This window comes from Seriola lalandi, unplaced genomic scaffold, assembly GCF_002814215.2.
Source record: "Seriola lalandi dorsalis isolate HSWRI2012SDOR001 ecotype SW California unplaced genomic scaffold, Sedor1 jcf7180002054314, whole genome shotgun sequence".
In the NCBI taxonomy this organism is placed as follows: domain Eukaryota; kingdom Metazoa; phylum Chordata; class Actinopteri; order Carangiformes; family Carangidae; genus Seriola; species Seriola lalandi.
Window position 1 is genome coordinate 108,290 of NW_019524867.1, and position 20,629 is coordinate 128,918.

Here is a 20,629-nt window from a genome sequence, read left to right on the forward strand (position 1 = left end):
TGTGTTTCTACTCTTGTTCATACACACTGAGATGTAATCCTCTTCTCTAAACCTCTCCCCGGCATCCCCTGTTCACTACTTCGATTCAACCAATTGACTGCATGATGGGTGGTCACAGCAAACTGCCAGTTCACTGCAGGGATCTGGGTTTCTGGACTTAATTGGTATTAATATTACATTGTGGCAGCAGTTTGACTGTTGTCCCTCTCATCTGTGGAAAAAAAAGTGTTAAGGCTCCAGATGCAGTGAATTATAAATTACGGTCCCTCGTATGATCAATTGATTTTAATATACTACGAGGTTTTGTAGCATTTGTATTTTCTCTGTTGTAGTATTTATTTCACACATGGACACAACACAGCAGAACATCATCAAACATTGTTGAATCCTTTTTGGAGTTTTATTTTTTTACACTGAATTTTCACTTGTTGTACAGAGACTGGGGACTTTTTTTGGCACATTTCTGCATCTCGGACAGATGCTGTTCTCTACTGCTGACTTACCGCATGTGGGGGTGGAGGCAGGAAAGAGAGAGGAAGGTGACTCAGAGTAAAGAATTCATCTTTTAAAAAAAAGACCTGAAAAGACTCAGACAGGGATTCTCTTTGAATGTGAGAGCTCTCGTTTTGGTCAGAGTAAATCTATCACTGTTGTTTCCACAAATGAATCAATTAATCATCAGCAGAGCAGTCTGATTGAGATTAGGGCAGAGGTTAAATCACTACTAACGTCTGTGGGAGAAGTCGTGTTATTGTTTTTCTTTCACTAATCCACTATGTGACCTTCCGCTCAAGCTTCATTCCACCTACATCCCTCGCTGCTCTCTCTGTGCTCGGAAGAGTGGCAGCTCTCCTCCAATATTTACCAGAAAAAAGAAGATTTCTCTCCCTTGTCCTGATGATGTAGTCGTGTCTGTACCCTGAGTGTGGCTGGAATTTTAATGTGGCCCCTTTTGGCACATATCAGCTTAAAACGACATACCGTGTAGAGTTACGAGCATCTGCTATCAAGTGGAACATTTGATGATAAAATGAGCTGCATTAACCCAGGCGAGTGGAGTACATTATCTAGGCTGTGTCCGAAATCATTCCCTATTTACTCTATAGTGCACTACATTGACCCTCCACCATTTTATTTGAGTGTCCAAACTCTGAATATGTAAATGTATCTGCAGCATAGCATCCTGAGCAATTCCACAATGCAATGCTCTGCCTTTTATAAATGTGAAAATTACAGCTGTTACTGATGTATGTATGAAATGCCAGGTAGTATATAGTATATACTGTATATAGAGGCCTATATATGTCCTATATAAAATACATAGAAAACAGCATAAATATCAACAAATTGTCAATTATAAAACATATTGTAAAACTTCTTTAGGACATCTCAACTAAAATTTTCATTCATAAGTCAAGGGAATCGGTCGCCAACAGTTATTTTAGAAGTTGTGGCGCTGGAACGATTTATTGGCTGGGCAAGTGACTTCTTGGATCCCTTCTTTTTATATTTTGGTTTGTGTATAATAGGTTCCTCTTTTCTTCCAGTCTTTATGCTAAGATAAGCTGACCATACCTCCGTACATCATGAACAAAACGTTTTGACAAGAAAACAAATTAGCATACTGCCCAAAAACTCAAAGTAGTCATTGAACTTTTCTGTTGTGTCATATGTAGTTCTTAACAGTTCACAAAACTGTATGTTTGTTACACTTACCCTATATTTTTAAAACCAGTGGATATTACCATCAGGACTACAACCAAAGCTACCATTGTGGACACTAAGGCCGTATCCTCGATGTGTTTTTAGTAAGGATTTCAGCAACAGGAAATGCAGTTTACATATATAGCAACATGCATGGTAGGCATTTTAGGTTGATACGAATATTTATTCAACTCAACAGAGCCCATTTTAATTCACAATCAGAATAACTAAAACCAAAGCACAAAATAATGTGTGCAGAGGCAATGACAACATATTTATATAGCTGAAAGAGTTGCGATGAAGTGAATTCTATAAATCTGATGGGTGGGGAGATTAATAACCATCCTCTCAGCAATATCACTCCCTCTTGTCAAGGCACAAATATACAGCACAGCCTCTCACCACATGCACTACCTGTAGTCAGTTCTACTCACGTCTGGCACCTCTTCCAAGGCGTTACTTCCCAGTTGACACACGAAAAGCTTTGGCTCCCTTCAGTCCAGATGAATTACTGCCCTATTATGTTTTTGCATTCCTTAATGTTTCAAAGTCATTATCAGTCATTATCTGCCCAGGGATAATTTTGCTTTATGGCAATGATGATCACAAATGACTTGTTCTTATTGATTTGTGTATTCATTTTTATTGTGACAGCAGTTCTGGCAACATGCGATAAATATGGAAGGTGCACGTCACAGACACTCCTGGAGAAGATGCAGATCTCCATCAAAGCACACGCACACTCGCAAGACAAATGAGGATATCCAAACACAACATTCATCACTGTTGCGTCCTTAACGCCCTGTCAACGTTTCAGCACAAGAATTTTAATCAATACTTTGCTCATGCCATAAAGTCTTGTACCAAATATATCAAGAGAGAAAAAAAAAAGGCACAGCAGAGACAGATATTGTGCGAGGGAGTCATTGAGTTTTGTGAGTTCTACGAGCAGGTCACAGTCCACTAGCACGCCATTCTTTTATAATTATTCCGAAACCAGGCATCCTACTCTCTTCCCCCATGTAATTTTAATGCAACCATGAGCTCACCCTCAATTTCAGTTTTTATTTGACAACGAAATTATTATTTTTTTCCCCGCTTTTTGTTTCCTCCCAGCACCAACACAGAGGTAATTTCCTTTCGGCCTGAGCTACTGACACACAACAAGCTTTATGAAAACCAAACCCGTGCCAGGGCCCGATTACAAACTGAAAGCACCCGTCTTTGTCACCCAAGTGACACCTTGGGGGAAGGTTGTTGAGATGAAGAATAGGCAGACCCTTGTGTCTCATAGTGACAGCAACCGTGACCCATGACTGTCTGTGACATTTAGGTCTCTGGTTCCCCTAGGTAGATCATTTCCAGCCAGCCTGAGGTCGGCCTCAGGGCACATTTGTCTAGCTCCGCTGGCCAGTTGCTCCGACAAGCACTTGGCTTTCGAGCAAAGCAATGAATTTGGTGTTTCAGTTCCCTTTAGACATTTCACACTCAAGGATACCAAATTGGATCTGTTACAACTTGTTGTAAAAAGGAATAGTAGATTTTCTAGAGTCATAGAAGATTATTGCACACTGTAGCCTCAGACAGTGACCATAATTTTAATACAAATTGCAAGCATTAAGGTTTTTTGACAGACTGTTGTAAATCCCTGAATGTTCTCACCCAGACAATCCCTTCTGCAATTAGATGCATTTTAATATCTAGTCATAATGATTTAGCTTCAAGGATTACCTTTCTAGCTAGTTGAGATGTGTGCTTATTCCTTCTTGGTTTCCCATGCTTGACAGTTTTGCTGTTGTCTGGTGAAGCAAAAAAAAAAAAAACTCGTGTGATTTGAATTTTCTTTGGATTGTCAGACACTGAGGGTTTTTAAGTATTTATAGAAAACAATCATCATCTCGTTTCAGTTTGAAAACCTGAAATGGGAATTCTCTAAGGACGTCTCCTTTTAAAAAATCAGGTCTTTGTAGAGGTGGTTCAGCTCCTAAGATGATGATGTAACACCTTCAGAGTCCCCTGCTGCGAAACAAATAGCAATTGTCACCATTTATGCTCTGTCAGCGTGTCTGTTAAATAGGACACAACCGCCTGGGGGGGTCAAACCTCTTTGTCTTTACTAATGCGAGCAAGTGCTCAGTGGGACTGTTTGGATTGAAGACAGTGATGAAGGTTTTATCGCACACTAAAAGCTGCTCTAAATTGTTTTTTGGAGTGTCCAGGTAAAAAACCAGGGGGAAACAGACAGCAGGAACATGTGGAATTAATTAATTCTACGACTACATGTGCATGGCTGACTGAGTGACGTCAACTGTGTAGTATTATGCATAATTTTTTCAAGCTGCTTATCACTGATACTAAAAAGTTAGCATCAAACAAGAGTTGACACACAGAGCCCAAACACATTGTTTTGCTGTAATATTCTGATCCCAGAGAGTCTACTAAATGTTGTTCATTTGTCATGCCGCTGTTAAGGGTATTGCATTACAAAACACAAAACTGCTGAGTTGTGATAAGCGATAACGGATAAGACAACAAAATTAGCCCCAAAAAACAAATGTGATTGATTTCAAATGCTACACTTCTCTTTTCTTTTTAATGAGGGCATAAAATATCTTGTTACATGATGATCCCAGAACTACAGGGTCTTTATTCACCCAATAATATCTTGGGCTTGTCTTCCCGCTGCTTCAGTGCCTCCCTCCTCAGGGGAATTTCACACTGGCTGAAGCCCTGGCTGTAATGAGGTGGTAGCAGTATCTGCAGAAGAGAAATACCATAAACCTGCAGAGTTTAGTCTAATAAAAAGATCTTAGCCTTGGTAAACAGAAGCAGGCTGTTAACTGGTTGACTGACTAACGCGATCTGTTATATTTGATGGATATACTCAAACAGGAAAACATGGAGAAAATATTGATAACTTGTCTGTAGTGTTTTGCTCAACTCACACCTCTTGCTCTTTGTTTGCATGCTATCGCTGCCTTTAGATTACGTGTTGACACCGAAACTCATTTTCCAAAACAAAACAGCAACAGTTTTTCAGTGCTGTATACTTAATCTTGTTTAGATGTTGTTAATCATATGGAGTTATGGAGTTTGTGATAAAATTAAACTTGCAACCATAAGTAAAATGTTTTGGTTGTGCTGCAGCCTACCTGTTTTAAGCTTGTTAGAAAGATTTAACACACAGTATTCGACAGATTTTTCTTTCAGCATGTTTGAAATGTTGCTAGATACCCATGCCGTCTTATAACCTTTGTTTCATCTGTATGCTCCACAGAATATGCACCAGTCAGTGCTTTACTTGGCTTCGATGCAGAGGAGGGTTTGTTTGTTTGTTTTTAGCTCTGCCTAGCACGAGTGGGTGGTGGGCTGATGGCTGCACAGTGCTTATGTGAGGATGAGCATGATCAACTGAAGGACAACAGCAGGAATTTAGAACATTTACAAAAGAATGAGTACAAGAGAGAGTATTAGCACTTATAAACACCTCAGTGTGTTTGACAAAATTAATACTGCTTTCATTCTACCTGGTATGCATTTGAATGATTTCCATTGACCAATGTTAATAGTACTTTCTGTACATTAAATAATTTATGTGTTGCGGTCCAAATGAGCAGTTAGTACAGGTGTATAAAATCATTTTATTAAGTATGTGTGCATAATTTCTATGGTAAAAACTGTTGGAATCTTTTGGCTCATCCTTATCCAGTTCTTCTCATTTATAAATAAATAAGTAAGTAAATAATTCAATAAAATGTTGTTCAGTGCGAATCTGTGTCCGCCAAAGGTTGAACTAAATAATTGTGAGGAGATATGAAAAATTACTTCCATAAAGCAGAAGATTCTTCAAATTTGAGTACATTATAAGTATACAGTCATGACTACTAAATGTGTTACCAATGTTATGAGTCGCTACAGCTTATAAGTTACTATGTATGTAGCAGGTAGTTTACAAAACACTTTGTGTAATTTATTACTAGCTCCCTTCTAAATGTTGCCAATACATTTTCTCATCTTTTTCTCACATCCTCCTTTTCCCTCTTTCTGAGATCCTTTTACAGTCCACACAGGATTCCCCTCAAAAACAAGGCAACATCTTGTTTTTGGAAATTTTCTAATTTTATGAATATGAAATGATGAATTGTCTAATTTAAATAAACATCCAGGCCCTTGAGTCAAGAGTTTGTTCAACAAGCAAAACTGTCAGAGTTAATTTAAGGCTGAAAAAAACACGACACTTTGCCAGTGTTACTTCTCAATTAATTTAACACTCATAGACAGTTTTTTAACAGAAGCCCCAGAGCCAAACCAGGTTTATAACTGAACGGATGACACAACCACCAACAATTCCACAGACTCAATTATAGACTAAATACATGTAGCCTAAGTTTATAACAAATAACCTATATATACTTTTTTATCCTAAGACCTGCTTGTGGCCTCTTCCTCACTCCAAACTGCACACAACATGATGAAAACACAACCACCCAGGGCACTGACACATTTAAATGAGTGATGAGTGATATTACATGCCTGTTTATTGACTAGCATCCTTCTGGTCACTCTCCAAATTGCAGTTGATACTCTAAGTCTCAAAGGGACTGTGTGTAAGAATGGGCCCACTGTTGAATCCATACATTAAGCTAATATTAGTTGAATAACTGCAGCAAAAGGCAGTTGTTGACATGTTGCAGAAACCTGCATGTATTGGGGGAATAATGTTTTCCACACAGCTTTACCTTGCAATCTGATTATGTAACTGGTAGATAATGAAGATGTAGTGGTAACACGATTAGAAGAGGAGCAACAAGAGGCTGAGGAACGCGATGGAGAAGGAGAAAAGTGAGAACAGTTGCATCAATGGCTGAGCTTGAGGAAAACGTGGAAGAATAACGCAGAGAAAGGATTTCTGCAAGACATGTTCATCGCCTACTCGCAGTTAATACTTCTCTCATATTTAAATGAGGGCTGATTGGATGGTGCAGTGACTTACTATTGCCTCTTCAGCTACAAAGTGGTATTTTGGCACAGGATGGGATGGGCTAGCTGGTTAGCATGCTAACTACACAACACTATACATAGACGTCTTTGACAGGTCTTAACTGTCATTTCTCCACATTCTGTGAATAAATTAGTCTAATTTTGAGTGTTTAAAATTATATATAATATGACAGAATATAAAACACAAAGAATTTATTTTCCTGCAGTGTACGAAAAGCAGTTTAAATAATAATAACAACGATAAACTTTATTTATATAGCACTTTTCTTAACAAAGTGCTTTACAAAAGAAATTCTTTTAGGTCTTAAGCTTTATCAACCTGCCATTGGCCCTCTGGCCTGACTTCTAGTATCACTGATAAGACCCTCCTGTTTGTGCTCCATCTTCTAAAAGAATCAATAGTGAAAATGAAAGGAAAAAGCCTCCAGCATAGCCACCTATTGGCATATCTTTTCATGTTGTCACATATGGTGAAGTGGAAAACCGATCTATTATAGGCAGAAAAAAAAAAGAATTGTACATCATTGAATGGACATATAATTGCATTTTTTCTCTCTCTCTCAGGAGGACAGACCCCGGGTGCATGGTGAAGTTGCTTGCTTATGTTATGTAGATTCCTTGGGGAGCCTGTTTCTTTATAATAGACCATCAGCCACAGCTTTAGGGCATAAGCTATCAGCAATCAGCCCTGCTGAATCACATTTTAGCTAAAGAAAATGGAACTTATCGACATACTGTATACTGCTGAGAAAGCAAATGTACTTAAACTGTCAATGACTAGTAGAAGTCTTGATTAGAGGAGTGTGTGCCTTGCAACAAAGGCTGCAACACAGTGATTGTAATGAAAGCAGTAACGGGCCGAACGGCACTATCTTTTAATACTGCATGGCTCTTTTTGTTCCAAAGGATCACTATCTGTCAGCTGTGCAAGGTAAATCCATTCTTGATGATGACAGTGGACAGTATCTGGTAACTATAACAGTAAGGGCCAAAATTCAATAAGAGTGAATTTTGATGCTGCTGACAGAGGATGTGAAGCCTAACGGGATCAGCTCAGAGAGTTCTGAATGTTGTTGTATGATAGACCATTTTTAAACACAATCAGGAAGTTATCTTAACATGCAGTATGCAAGTAAGTGTTGCAAGTGCACATAACAATCATATGACTTATTTCAGGATTTTTTCAATTTTTTTCAATTTTGATGAGTGGATCAAAGTGGCTTTATGCTGCCTAAAACACGTTTGGGAATAATACATGCACACATGGTGCACAAGATATGTGGTCTCATTACTTTATTAAATACTTTAATGTATCTCCTTTGTTTTTTAGAATGTGTCAAGAAATTCACTGAGGTGTTTTTTATACTTGTCGTTTTTTTTGGTCACTTGTTGGAAGCAAAACAAGCTATAAACCCAATAGTGGCATTTTATCACCTTTAAAATTGATACAGTGAGCAAACAGTAGTTTATTTATGCATCAAGCAGACCCTGAGCAACATCTGCATTCATTTAGAGTCGTGTTTGTTCTGCCCGCCTGACAAATGTTAGGCCAATATTCTTTCTCCTTTAGCTTTATTCTGGTCTCCACCAACTCCGGAGGGAAATATCTGGTGTTCCACTATGTTCATGAGTTAGTCGCTAACTGCGACTGTCTGCTGTGATGCTGGGCAAGTAACATACAGCCGGTTTTTGGAGCTGTTTTACTGAAAAAGATGTGGATCAGAGGAACCGGAACAGAAAAGTAGCAGGGTGTAAAACAAAAAACAGTATGCTGAAAGACACTAAAAGGCTCCTTACAACTGAGGTTAACTATGAGTGACACCTTTCACAATATGCATAGTTATTTAATCCAGTGTTACTTTAAACATATCAATAATAGCAGCTTTAAAATAAAAAACAAAAACAAAGGTTTTTTCAGTTATGAACACATTTTTCATATCACCTCAACTGACAAGATGTCGGAGTAAATAGAAAACTATTATTGAAGGCGGATTTTGACATTGACATTGAAAGTAAATCTAATTATCTGCTCGCAACTGAGCTAAAGTGAGCTCATCTGAATCAATAGGTTAGCTTAAGCATCGACTCGGAAAAGCAAGCACATTATAGACTCATAATAAAACACCCACACACACAAAAAAGATTGTTTTGTTTGAGTCACTCAGAGAGAAACAACACATCTCATTTGCATCTCTCTAAATGGTGCTTTTGGATTTAGCTTCTGTCAAACTTCAGCAACTGCATGAGTAAAACCAAATGACAGAAAATGAGGGCAGAATGAAAAGAGAATAGCTACACGGGATGCAGGAAATGTACTCACATGAAACAAATAAACACGAGCATGTTAGTCAGTCAGAGTCCAGATTCATGAGACTCCTGCACTGAAAAGCCTTCTCGGACATACAGAATATAGTTTCAGCACACTTATTTTGTTCACTACAATTTGCTTGTATCTAGAGGAAGACTATAAGCGTCTGCTGTGCCTTCTCTCTCTCTCTGTTTGCAAGTGATTTATATAGCGAGTGAAAGGCCCAGTCGAGTGACTTATTGAAAGATGGGAGTTTGAATCCAATTTGTCTCCCATGTGCTTAGAGTGCACCCTTGTAATGTGTGCTGTCTTCAGGCTGGGTTGAACAGGAATTAACCTTCCCTCTCTTTCTTCTGTCTCAGTACTCAATAATAATGCTGTACATTTTCCCACTTTCTTTCCCCTCTGTGATGTTCCAGACTTTCCATCCTGTGAAAGGGTCAAATGTCATTTACTTTCTTTTACTTTGGCCAAGGTCTGATGTATCATTAGCCGCAGCTCTCATCTCTGTGTTGGCCATCCCTGTTGTCAGGTCGATGCTCTTCAGTGGTCATGCTAAAAATAAATGTACCAAGACGGACTGTGATCTGTATGGAAATGATAGGATATGCTTATAGATTAAATATTCGGCATTTTCTGTGAATTAAAAACGATTAGCATTAATAATTTGTCTCGTTCAGTTTGATACATTCTTAAAGAGGCAGCATATACATTAGATATAGATGCTGTACAGTATATTTAAGTTGTATCACAGCAATGCTTCTATGTAAATCGTAATTCGTGCAAAAAAAAAGTTTGTTAAATAAAGTGTTTTAGACATATAAAGGCAGAGAGGATAATTACATGGAGCCTGGGTACAAAGTGAACCCCCATATCTGCTTGATAGGAGAGGATTCTAGTTGAACATTTATCAAGGGAGACTGTACACTGTTATTTTAGGACAGAATTACTTAAAAGTCACTTTGAAAACTTGATCTGTCCACATACTGATGCTTCTGAACACAGATGCTCTCACACCGAAACTCTAAAAGCAAGGCTGGAAAATTTTTACACACATTCCAAAGCAAATAGGCAAGGAAGGAGTGAGTGGTTTAGCACTCACAGTGACATTAATGGAACCTGATATGCCCGGCTATGCTGAGGAAACCAGTGCGTCCATTCTCTAAAGCTGACTTATGTCAGAAAACAAATTTTAGTTGAAAGCGGGGGTGTTTTCCATGTCAAGTCTAAAGTCTTGATGTCATGCTGTCATAACAGAAGCTATCTGAGGCTGTGCATCACCTTATGGTGCCGTGAGGACAGTATTGGAATTTCTTTCTCTTAGAACTGTTTTTGTGGAATTGAAAACTTTGCAGTAAAAATGACCCAGAGTGACTCAGGGGGACTCAAGCTGGAGGGGAGCGTTGGGTGGGGAGGGACTGCATCAGGCTTGTGGTTATAGATTGTTTTGTGTTTTGTTTCAGTTTTCATTCCCTGGTATGTTCAGGTCCACTTGACCTAGCCTGGAGTACGATGCACTAAATACAATATGACCTTCTCTCACAGAGAGGCATTCTAAGACTGATAGTGTTACACAGGCAAAATGTGGAAAACATGAAAGCATGGCCTTCCTCCAACCTAACGTGCCTGTTCTGTTTCCCCACCCTAGGCTAGAACAGGTTTGACTCACCTGTAGCTGCAGGACTGGACTCTGTATCAGGCTGGTGGTGAAGGCAGCTACTGGCGTTTTCTGGCTTTGGTCTGCCTGATCCCCTCTTATTGCAGGCAGTTCGGGTTTTATTTTGTGGGTAAAACAGTGAATGGACAAAACCCAAAATAACAAATCGACCAATTAACCCTTTTCACACAGTTGAATCTGACAGCACGGTGAAAGCAGAGATGTTTGGGCTAATCAGCAGTTCCATAGTCACCCTCTCTGACCGCTGAATGTAGTTGGTGTGAATGTTGAAGTAATTAAGCCTCAACAAACTAGTCTATAATTGGTTACGGCAGAGAAGTTAGGAAAAAACAACATGAAAGTACAGATTCTGTCTGACCTCCACAGTCTGGACATGAAAGTGCAGTGTGGAGTAGTTTGTTAAACCCACAGAAATCACTTTCTAGCTTGAGATTTAAAGCAGCAAACACATAATGTTGTTAAGGTTTCCACAAGGAAATGTAGTAGCAAAAGAGCAAGTGGGCAGGAAGCGTGCTGCGCTGTGAAGTGTTTTAGTACAGTGGCTACATGAGGTACTGTTACTCCATTCATCACGTGACGCACACTGGCACAAAATATTTCCTGTACTCAATCATTAACAAATTAGCATCCACGAAATCACTCTTTTAAGTTATTTTATCCCATCCATATGTGTGGGGAACTAACAGGAAATCAGCCAGCTTGGCCAGCAGGACCCTCAGATGTGCATCCTCTCAATCGGCTCAGCTGGAGAAGGACAGAGGAAGCCCGTGGAGGCTCTTTTTTTTTCAGCATACGGGCCCAGTGAGCAACTTTCATAGGAATGAAAGGAGCACCATCTTTGTACACGCTATCTGGTTTTTCCTAAATACATCCACGAGGGTAGTGTTTTACCAATGGCTCCATGTAGGCAGATTGCTCAATCTTTTAGTGGTCCCTGGTTGGTCCTCTGTTGGCAAGTGGCTCATAATGCAATTGAAACATGACAATTTAATAGTAATGGACATTTAGAAAAGTAAAATAGATTTCATGGTTCAGATGCTTGTGTGTTTTATGTTCCGTTTTTCTCCCCGATGCCTCTGCAGAATAAATTCCTTAGCAAAAGTGCTTAAAAAGTTGAATCTTTTACATGCATACAGTGTTAAATTTGACTTTACAGCTTTTCTATTTCTGCTTACTGCCCAGATTGGTCTATTGTCTCAGCATGACACAGCTCAGCATCTCCATAGTTGCTCCTCAAGCATCTCCAATGTGTTTTGCATCAGTTAAAATACTGAGTCACACCTTTTCCCCCATGTGAAGTCAGTGCTGCCCCTCCACACCCCAAACCTACTCTAACCTACCAAACGTTCTCTTCCAGTTAGACGCTGCTCCCATCCAGAGGACATGAGCTCACTCAGGTGATGAGAATCAACGCGATGAGAGCCGATGAAAAATGTCTATCTCAAGTTATCAAACTCTTTGATCTGTCAGAAAATGATAAAATAAGCTCTAAAAGTCGAGAAAAACAGGATTTTTTTACTCAAAATGGTTTAGTGTTTGTCCAGATTCACTGATATGTGATATGGAGTCATTCCTAGTTCTCCTGCTTCTCTCTCCACATCCTTTTTGTTTCTTCACATTCTCTAGCAGAAGGTTCTGGTATTGCTGCAGCTCTCCATGAATTACCAGGCCAGCGAGCAGATGGCAGTGGTATAAAGTTATTATTTAAGAACAAAAGGCTAATAGAGCCTACTGCTGATATGAAAAAAAAAAGCGATGCAGGGATAAAAGGAGGCTTGCCCTGTGAGTTTGAAAATCGAAAGGGGCATGTGTTTGGGCCACGTGGAATATAAAACAGATTTAGGCCTATAATTCATTATTGGCCTCCTGAGTCTTTCTTTCGCTTGTACCTGGAAGAGTCACTGCTTTGTATGGCTTGGTTTTTGGTTCCCACAGTGCTGCCAGAGTGAAGTGTTGTAAAGTATATTACAATATCTCAGTTGCAGCAAAAAAGAAGCCTCATTTCCACCTGCCATATTCATCAATGCTCTCTCTCTTTCCTCCATTATTATCACATTAAACAACTTTTTTCCAACTTTGTTCAGCCTCCTGTTTCTTCCCTTTCTCTCCTAGTTGTTCAGCACTTCTTCTCCATTTTTAATATAAGCTTCGTGAGTGTGGATATTTAGGCCCACTAGTGGCGATTGTATTTTATGCTTTTTCCTCTCATTTATAGTGGATTAAAATTGAAATCCTGTCTTCTAAAGTATATAAGCTGCTGCCTATTGTTGGTTTTCTGCTCATTCTACTAATCCCTGGTTGACAGCTTCTGCTTTGCAAAGACCTTTTGCGTGGGTCTCTCTCTCTCTCTCTCTCTCTCTCTCTCTCCCTGTCTCTCCCTTGCACAGAAGCATATTTTACTCCATATTTTTTTTCCTCACAAATTGCTAATTTTCATACAGAACACAGAGAAAAAATCTTGAATGTTAAAAATAAGTATAAAGGCTTGAGTGAATTACTCATATATTGAAATTCATGTATGCAAATGTTCTCTTATTTTCTATTTTCCACCATAGACCTTTCTTTGATAAAGTGAATGTACCACCTCACTTAGCTCTATAAAATTCACTCAGGACTCAGGCAGGGATAGAAGCACTATATAAGAACAGGGTTAAATTTTGCCTTGATTTGGCTGACTAATTATTGCAAGCTTGGCGTGCCCTCCTCCCTCTGCCATTCTGTCGTATGAAAAATGGATGAAACCAAGGTCATGTTAGGGAAGGGGGCTCACTGTCTACTCCATGTTGGCAAAAACTGGTGGAGGGTTTCTCTGCAATTTAAGCAGCGCCTGATAGAAGACGTTAACCTTGACCCAAGCTTCACATCATCTAATCATGCCTGAGTGGTCTCTCAGCCTGACTCACCCATCAGTTCCTTAGCACACTCATGTGTGACCACATAAACACACACACACACACACACACACACACACAAACGCTCAGATTCGGACACCTGAATGTGTGTGAACTCATAAAGTGTTCACACAGAGTTGAGTCAAGCAAAGTTTGACAAAAGAAGCCACTTACAAAACTTAAAAAGAAAATACAAAGAAAAAAATCAGTCTTACAGCATGTAAGTGCCGGTTGGTTCATTAGCTGCAATATCTTCCCCCTCTGTGTGAATGTAATACATTTGCTCTGCACATTTTGAATAAACATGTCAACAGCAGCAATTATATGTCTCTAAATAAAGATGTACTCTTTGTGTTTCAAATTATAGATAAAATGGAAACTAATGAAATCTGCATTATTCCCTGGTAAACATGCTAACTTAAAAACAATAAATACAATTTCAATTACTTTTTACAGTGAAGCCACTTCACTGACAGACAGGAAATTGAGCCGCTTGCTGAATTCCAGTCTGAAAGTGCACCAGGTGAAGGAGAGCTATGGCAACGAATCAAAGGAGTCTTTTAAGCATAGTCACTGTCGAGTTGATGCTACGCGCAGAGCTCAGCCAAAGACAAAATCACACTCAATCGCTTTATAGTTGAACCACTTTAATTTACTATAATTTATGTCATTGAGAATGATTAGTGAGTCTAAGTATTACAATAATGTTTTCTTATATTTCACTTTGTCAGTGCATTATGGGAAATTTCCCATCATAAAGCCTGATCACATGCTCAGTCTAATTATTCTTAAGGCAGATGTGAAGTGTCAATCAAAGGCTGAAGCAGCACAGTGACGTGCTGACACACCCAGAGATATCTGCCGGTGTATCCATAAAGATTTGGATCTCAGTGGAGCTCACATTTAAAATGAAGGCACTATGAGCTGATGTTTCTCTGCAGCAGAAAAAAGGATGCATTTGGATTATTTGCCAAGGCGATCACATTTGTGGTGGTTACCACAAATGTTTTAAAGCGACTATTTAAAATTGCATGCATGATCTGAGCTCAGAAATCCACTCCAGAGTGTGACCCATAATCACAGGTTCTTGCTCAATTGTGTTCACCATGTTTCTTGATCTCATGCTGAATTATTGTTGTTTGCTTCAGTGGGTGTCACCGCTCACACACACTGAATGTCATTGTCACAATTGCTGGCCCCAATCAAAAGGATTAAGTTCAGGAAAATTGTCTACTGTCAGCCTTGTAATTTTATATTATTGAATACAAATTTTTTTTTTTGTTTTGTTTCTGAGTGCAAACCCAATGTGGATGCATGGATGTTTTTGGTAACAGTCACAAAGAATCCTCTAGGGGAGCATGCATTTATGCTTTGGTTGATTGGTTAGATTTTTTAAGGCAATCTTAACCAAACACAGCCAAACACCGAACACAGCTTAAACGAACGCAGCGCTTAAAAGAGCCATGGATCTGCCGAGATTTCATTTAGTCTTTAATAGTGCTCTTTATTTTAATGGATTCTACTGATTCTCTAATGCTGTTCATGACCAGGCTTTCAATGAAAAGCCTTTAACTAATGCTGTACTTCTAAACACTTGGGAGACAGAGTGTGACAGCAGAGAGCCATTCCCAGAACACTTCTAAACACAGTTTCAATAGTGCAGAATTTGTCCCTCTTTTCAATATACATTAAACAGCCCAGCAATTCACGTATAGGGTTGTTTTGCATTTGATAATAACTGCTGTAATGGGGAAATCAGTTGAGCATTCACTGGTGCATTCATCCTTGGGAGGTGGAAAATGGGGAGATCTAATGCCTTGGCCCGGGAGATTTGTCAGACAGACTTGGATCTGACCCTTTGCCACAGGGTGTGGTATCATGTAAACAGCCACCTGCAGGCAACCATGACCTTTCACCATTTTATTATTATTGTTTTTGGTCCCTCCAGTTTCACATGTCCCGTCCCCTAAAAAGCCACGGATGGCACCAAGCACTGACCCCGAGGCCTTGTCTCTAATACAGTATTCATGCATGCAGAGAAAGACAATTATAACTCAAGAGCTCTTTGTCTCCCTCAGAAACTAATATGTGCATTAATATAACGCCTGAATTAGAAATGCATTATGATAATGAAGCAAGCGTTTGTGAACATAATTTTCAACTTCACATCAACAAAGTGGAAAAAGGTTAGTGTGTTGTATGTATATTTTCCTAAGAAGGTTCTCACAGAGAATAAGTCCAGGTGACATTGTCATGGTGTGTTTCAGCATCAACACACTGTATATGATTTCCATTTGTGGAATAACCAACAGTATGTACAATACAATAATGAAATGTTGTTATTTCCCATAAATAACAATGACATTTCTTATGTGATTCTATCTAACATGGCAGCCAGCATTCCCTATAAAGTCAATGTCCTATAAAGGTTTGAAAGGAAAAAAAAAGGTTGGTTTTTAGTCACTTTTAAGATTCTCCATACTCCATTCTCTCAGTAAGACTCTGCCAAGCTGTAACACAGAAGAGAAAATATCCTCTCGCTTTTGTTGCAGGCTTTGCTGTCTCTCAAAGAAGATGCTGGCTCAAAGTAGTGCCTAGAATTGGATTATCTTAAATACTTAGTTGCATTATTGATTTAGTCATCTCTTCCATTAGCACTCAAGTGAAAGAGAGGGATTCATACAGTATGCCAAGTTTATTTGGGGGAAAAGATCTGAGAGTGAGGCTATAGTTCATCACACAAAATTAAGTTTAATCATTTGCCAGACTGCGCTGCCTCGAATCAAAACACAACCTACATGATGTAATGTTATGACTTAAGCAGATGATTTATGCATTACACAAGTTCTACAGTATAAATTATGTAACATCTACACATTCTCTACAATCGGCTTGTGTCAACCTGTCGCACACCAACGTTAATGCGCGACACGGAGAGCCCTGTATTATAGATAAGAATTCTATCTTGTATAATCACACTAAGGTAGAACTTTCTTGTGCCATTAATCTTTGTTTACTGTCATTGTTTTTCTTTTCCGGCTTCACTGTACTGCAGCTGCTCTCATCTCAGATTTACAGTTCAATGCATATGTTTATCAGAATGAGAAGTGGCACATCTAAAGTCACATCAGAACTCTTTCTTGCTTAAAAATGTGATAGGATATCAGTGATACATGACTTTCTTCTTAGCAATGTAAACACATACATTTGCAGTAGGGTGCGACACATCAAATATATAGCATATATCTGCGAAATGATGGCATTCACTGTTGCTGTTGCTGAATTGGTTATATTTTGTTAAGTCACATGTTTTCTTGTTTACTGGCAGATGTTAAATTCAGTTAAGTAATGCATACTGGATTGTATAACTGAGGCATTTTTATGTTAGATCTTTTTTGAAGGTTGGGAGTCCCGTGAAATATTTTCCCTCTTCTCAGCTCTGAATAAAAACATATGGAAGCCTAGCTATAAACACCCTGCAGAGGCTACTCAAAATGTATTTCAGTAATTCCAGTTAGTGTCGTGTCAATCTGGTCTCGATTCGCATATCAGTTGGTTCTGATTTAATTGTGTGTTTTTCCTTTTTGTGGGTATTGCACCTTAAAGCAATGTTCTCATCTCATTTTGCAGGGAGCACTGATCTCCAATACACCTACGGGTGATTAAAGTGCTATTTCAGTAACAGTAACACCTCTTTAAAGTGATAATGCTTACAATTATCATGCAACCAGACTCTGTTTTTGATACTGTTCATGCTAGCAATAGCCTTTCCATGTATTTTCATTTTGTAATTACCTCTCTAATTTGTAATTTTTGTTCTTGTTTTGTTAGTTTTTGTTGAGCCCGCCAGAAATAATGCATGCATGTAATCAAGTGTTTAATTTTATCTTTCTGTTCACTGTTCACTCTCTCAGAGCTGTAAGTAAGTTGCAGTAAGTTAATGAAGACCAAACATTTCCTAACGCTGCTGGTTCACATTTAAAGCATTCAACTGGTGAGGCACAAGGAAACTTTCCTTGTGAAGCAGTCAAAACTACTTAGTGAAGGCCACAGTGAGCTATAGGCGACAGGCAGCAAACCTCCAAATTCTCAGCAAGGTAACCAACTGTGCCCTGGAAGACTACAGCATGAAGTCACATTAAAGTTGCTCATGGGATGACAGAAAAAGTCCAGTTATTGACTGATCTCTTCATGAAAGCTATGCGTGTGTGTTTGGTTGCACTGTAAACAGATGCATGAGATGCTGTTTGCTGCCTCCGGAATTCTGGGACCTTTCTCTGTTACCGCCCGTCTCCTACAAATCACGTTTCTATACAACTAAGCTACAGCTGCAAACACATTTTGTAGGAAGCATAATGGCTGGCTGGCTCATGTTTAGAGGAAATGCAAAATTTGTATATGAATGACGCCTTACATTTATGAATGGCAGCGGTCGCAATAACGTTTCCTATACACAGCATTTTTGCTGTTGCAGTTTAGCTGCATAGAAACCTAATTTTTTTGGAGACAGGGTTGACCACAGCTCAAAACACAGTTACTGATGGATCCTCCTTTATCCTCCTAAGACCCGAACTCTTGCATGGCGTGCATTTTTAATTTCTCTTTGCTATTTAGGCTGATTGGGACCTGAGAAAAATGATTAGTTTTAAATTTCGATTACTGAGTGGCAGTATAATATCCTCATATGTGGTCACCAGGCCCTTGTTGAGAAAAAGTTAGTATTGTGGTCTAGAGAACCCAAAATGTGAGGTCCACATATGTGGCCGCCAGGTCCTAGGAGGTTAAATATTAACTGGTAATAATAGTAATAAAAAACACTTTAACTGTGTTAAATAACTGCAGAAAACAAAAGTGTAAAAGAAAAGGAATTTTACAAAATTGCAGTATAAAATTCTGCTTCTTATTTTGGTCTAGGTCACTAGGTCTAGGTTGTTTTAAATAATTTAACAGTTTCTTCCTTTTTTTCTTAAATTAAATTTTCCTAAATGAAATTAAGAAAAAAAAAGGAAGTGACTGTTAAACCATTTTGTCTTGTATTCTAATTTTCTGATGCAAATTTGTAGCATGTTTTACAAAAGTGCTACAAAAAATTATATTATTGTTACTCTTATTTTACACAACCACGACCCCTTCGAATGTACATTTGGAAATTGAAAAAAATGTAGAATTCAGGAGGGAGATCTGGTGAAAATACAGGATATAGGCTCATGATATCCATCTTAATACCGGCGTGAGAGAATGGTACCCACAATTAAAATCCATCATGACCACCTGAGCGAATCCTGCCAATATTCCGCATGTCCTTTTATGCTCTCTGCCTTCATGTATCAGCTCATTAACTTCGTAAAAATGTTGGTATAGCTCGGGTCATTTCAACCGGTCCCTGGTGTGTCCCCTACGCCACTTGATCTGTGTGTCCCTGATAGGCCTCCCCGCCGCTCATCGGGCTTGAAAACAGCTTGTGTCTGCAGCTTTTCGGAGGAGCACGATGGCTGCAAACAAGAGCGAGCACCTACAGCGGCGGGAGCAGTGGTCGTTCAGCTTCAGTCGCCTGGTTCGCTCGGCTCGTTTGACAGATAGAGTAGGCTGAGAAGGACACAGAATAAGAGCTTGGGAACGCTGTCAACACTGTCTAGACATTAAAAAAAAAAAACAACAACAAAAAAAAAAAAACTTAATTGGAGGATCTGCCTCTTGGCTTCAATATTCAATACTCTGGAGATTAGGACTCAGAACGTTGTACCCATTAGGGAAATCTATACAAAGAATTTAAAAACATACCTTTTAGCACACGGCGCCAGAATGATTTGGAGACTTCTGTCAATTATGCTAAAACATCAGAGGCTACAAATGTACAATACCAACATGGCAGCCTCAAGTCTGACTAGTCTGTGCCCAGGAAACCATGTGTGTGTCTGGTGTCGTTCCAAAGGCCAATTTACTGGCATCTCTCATGTGTTGCTTAAGACATGTCTTCCCACGGTTATTCCAACAATTTCACATTGTTCAATGAAACACAATGAAATACTTTTAATTTCAAACTGTTATTTCACTACTTGGGGATAAAATTTCAGTCTCTTCTTGTCAACCCCTAGTTTTCTACCTCGACTACACTCAGGAGAGCCGTCCTTTTTTCTTCTTTTTTTTTTTTTTTACACAAAAAGCATTTCCTGAGTATTCAGTAATGGTGCAGTGCAGCCACAGCAAGGAGAAGCATTTTTCTTTCGATGTACATTATTAACCGACAGACAATTATCGTTATAGTCCCCATCCTTTGATTTAATATTACCTGTACTTCAAATTTATATTGTTAAAATACTATCTGTACTCAAAACAAGCACCTCTGTGAACCAGGGCAGCAAACATGCTTGTTTTGCATTGTTTTCTATTGTAGGCTTTGGTCATGCTGTTTAATGGTGATGTTTGGTGAGGCTAGAACATGTCGTGCACCTTTTGCATTCACTTAGTGTTCTGTCCAAACCTTAACAATCTCATAGAATACCCTCTACCACAATGATTAAGTTCATTGATTTTCCCGTAATTGCTATGCTTGCCCTCTTTTGGGGGGCTGAAAAGGAGAGAACCACAGTTATTAGAAAGAATAATGTGTAAGTGCTATTTACGATGCCCTGTTTGTAAAATAAAGAGTAATTAGGTTGGAGAGAGAGATGAGACATTACATCTGGCCCCAAACGCGAAGCTCTCTGTGTGTGATTAGTTGCCAACAACATCCTCAGATCACATGCACCGTATTACCTGAGTGAATTAATTACAGATCCGAGTAATTCCAATTTCCCTGCTGCTCTGCTTTTAAAAATCATGCACAGAGAGAAGCACCAAAGGCTGATCGTCTTCTGCAGCAACAACATACGTACTTCATGTAAAATGCACAATAACATCTTGAAGCTTCAGCAACATGCAGCAGCTCATGAGAAGAAAGATCAACAACAGGAGGTTATGGTGTTAAATATTGCTTCATATGCTTCTATGATTGCCACTGAGCAGTAAAGTAGAGCGATGACAAAATCCATTTTGTGTACAAGAGTG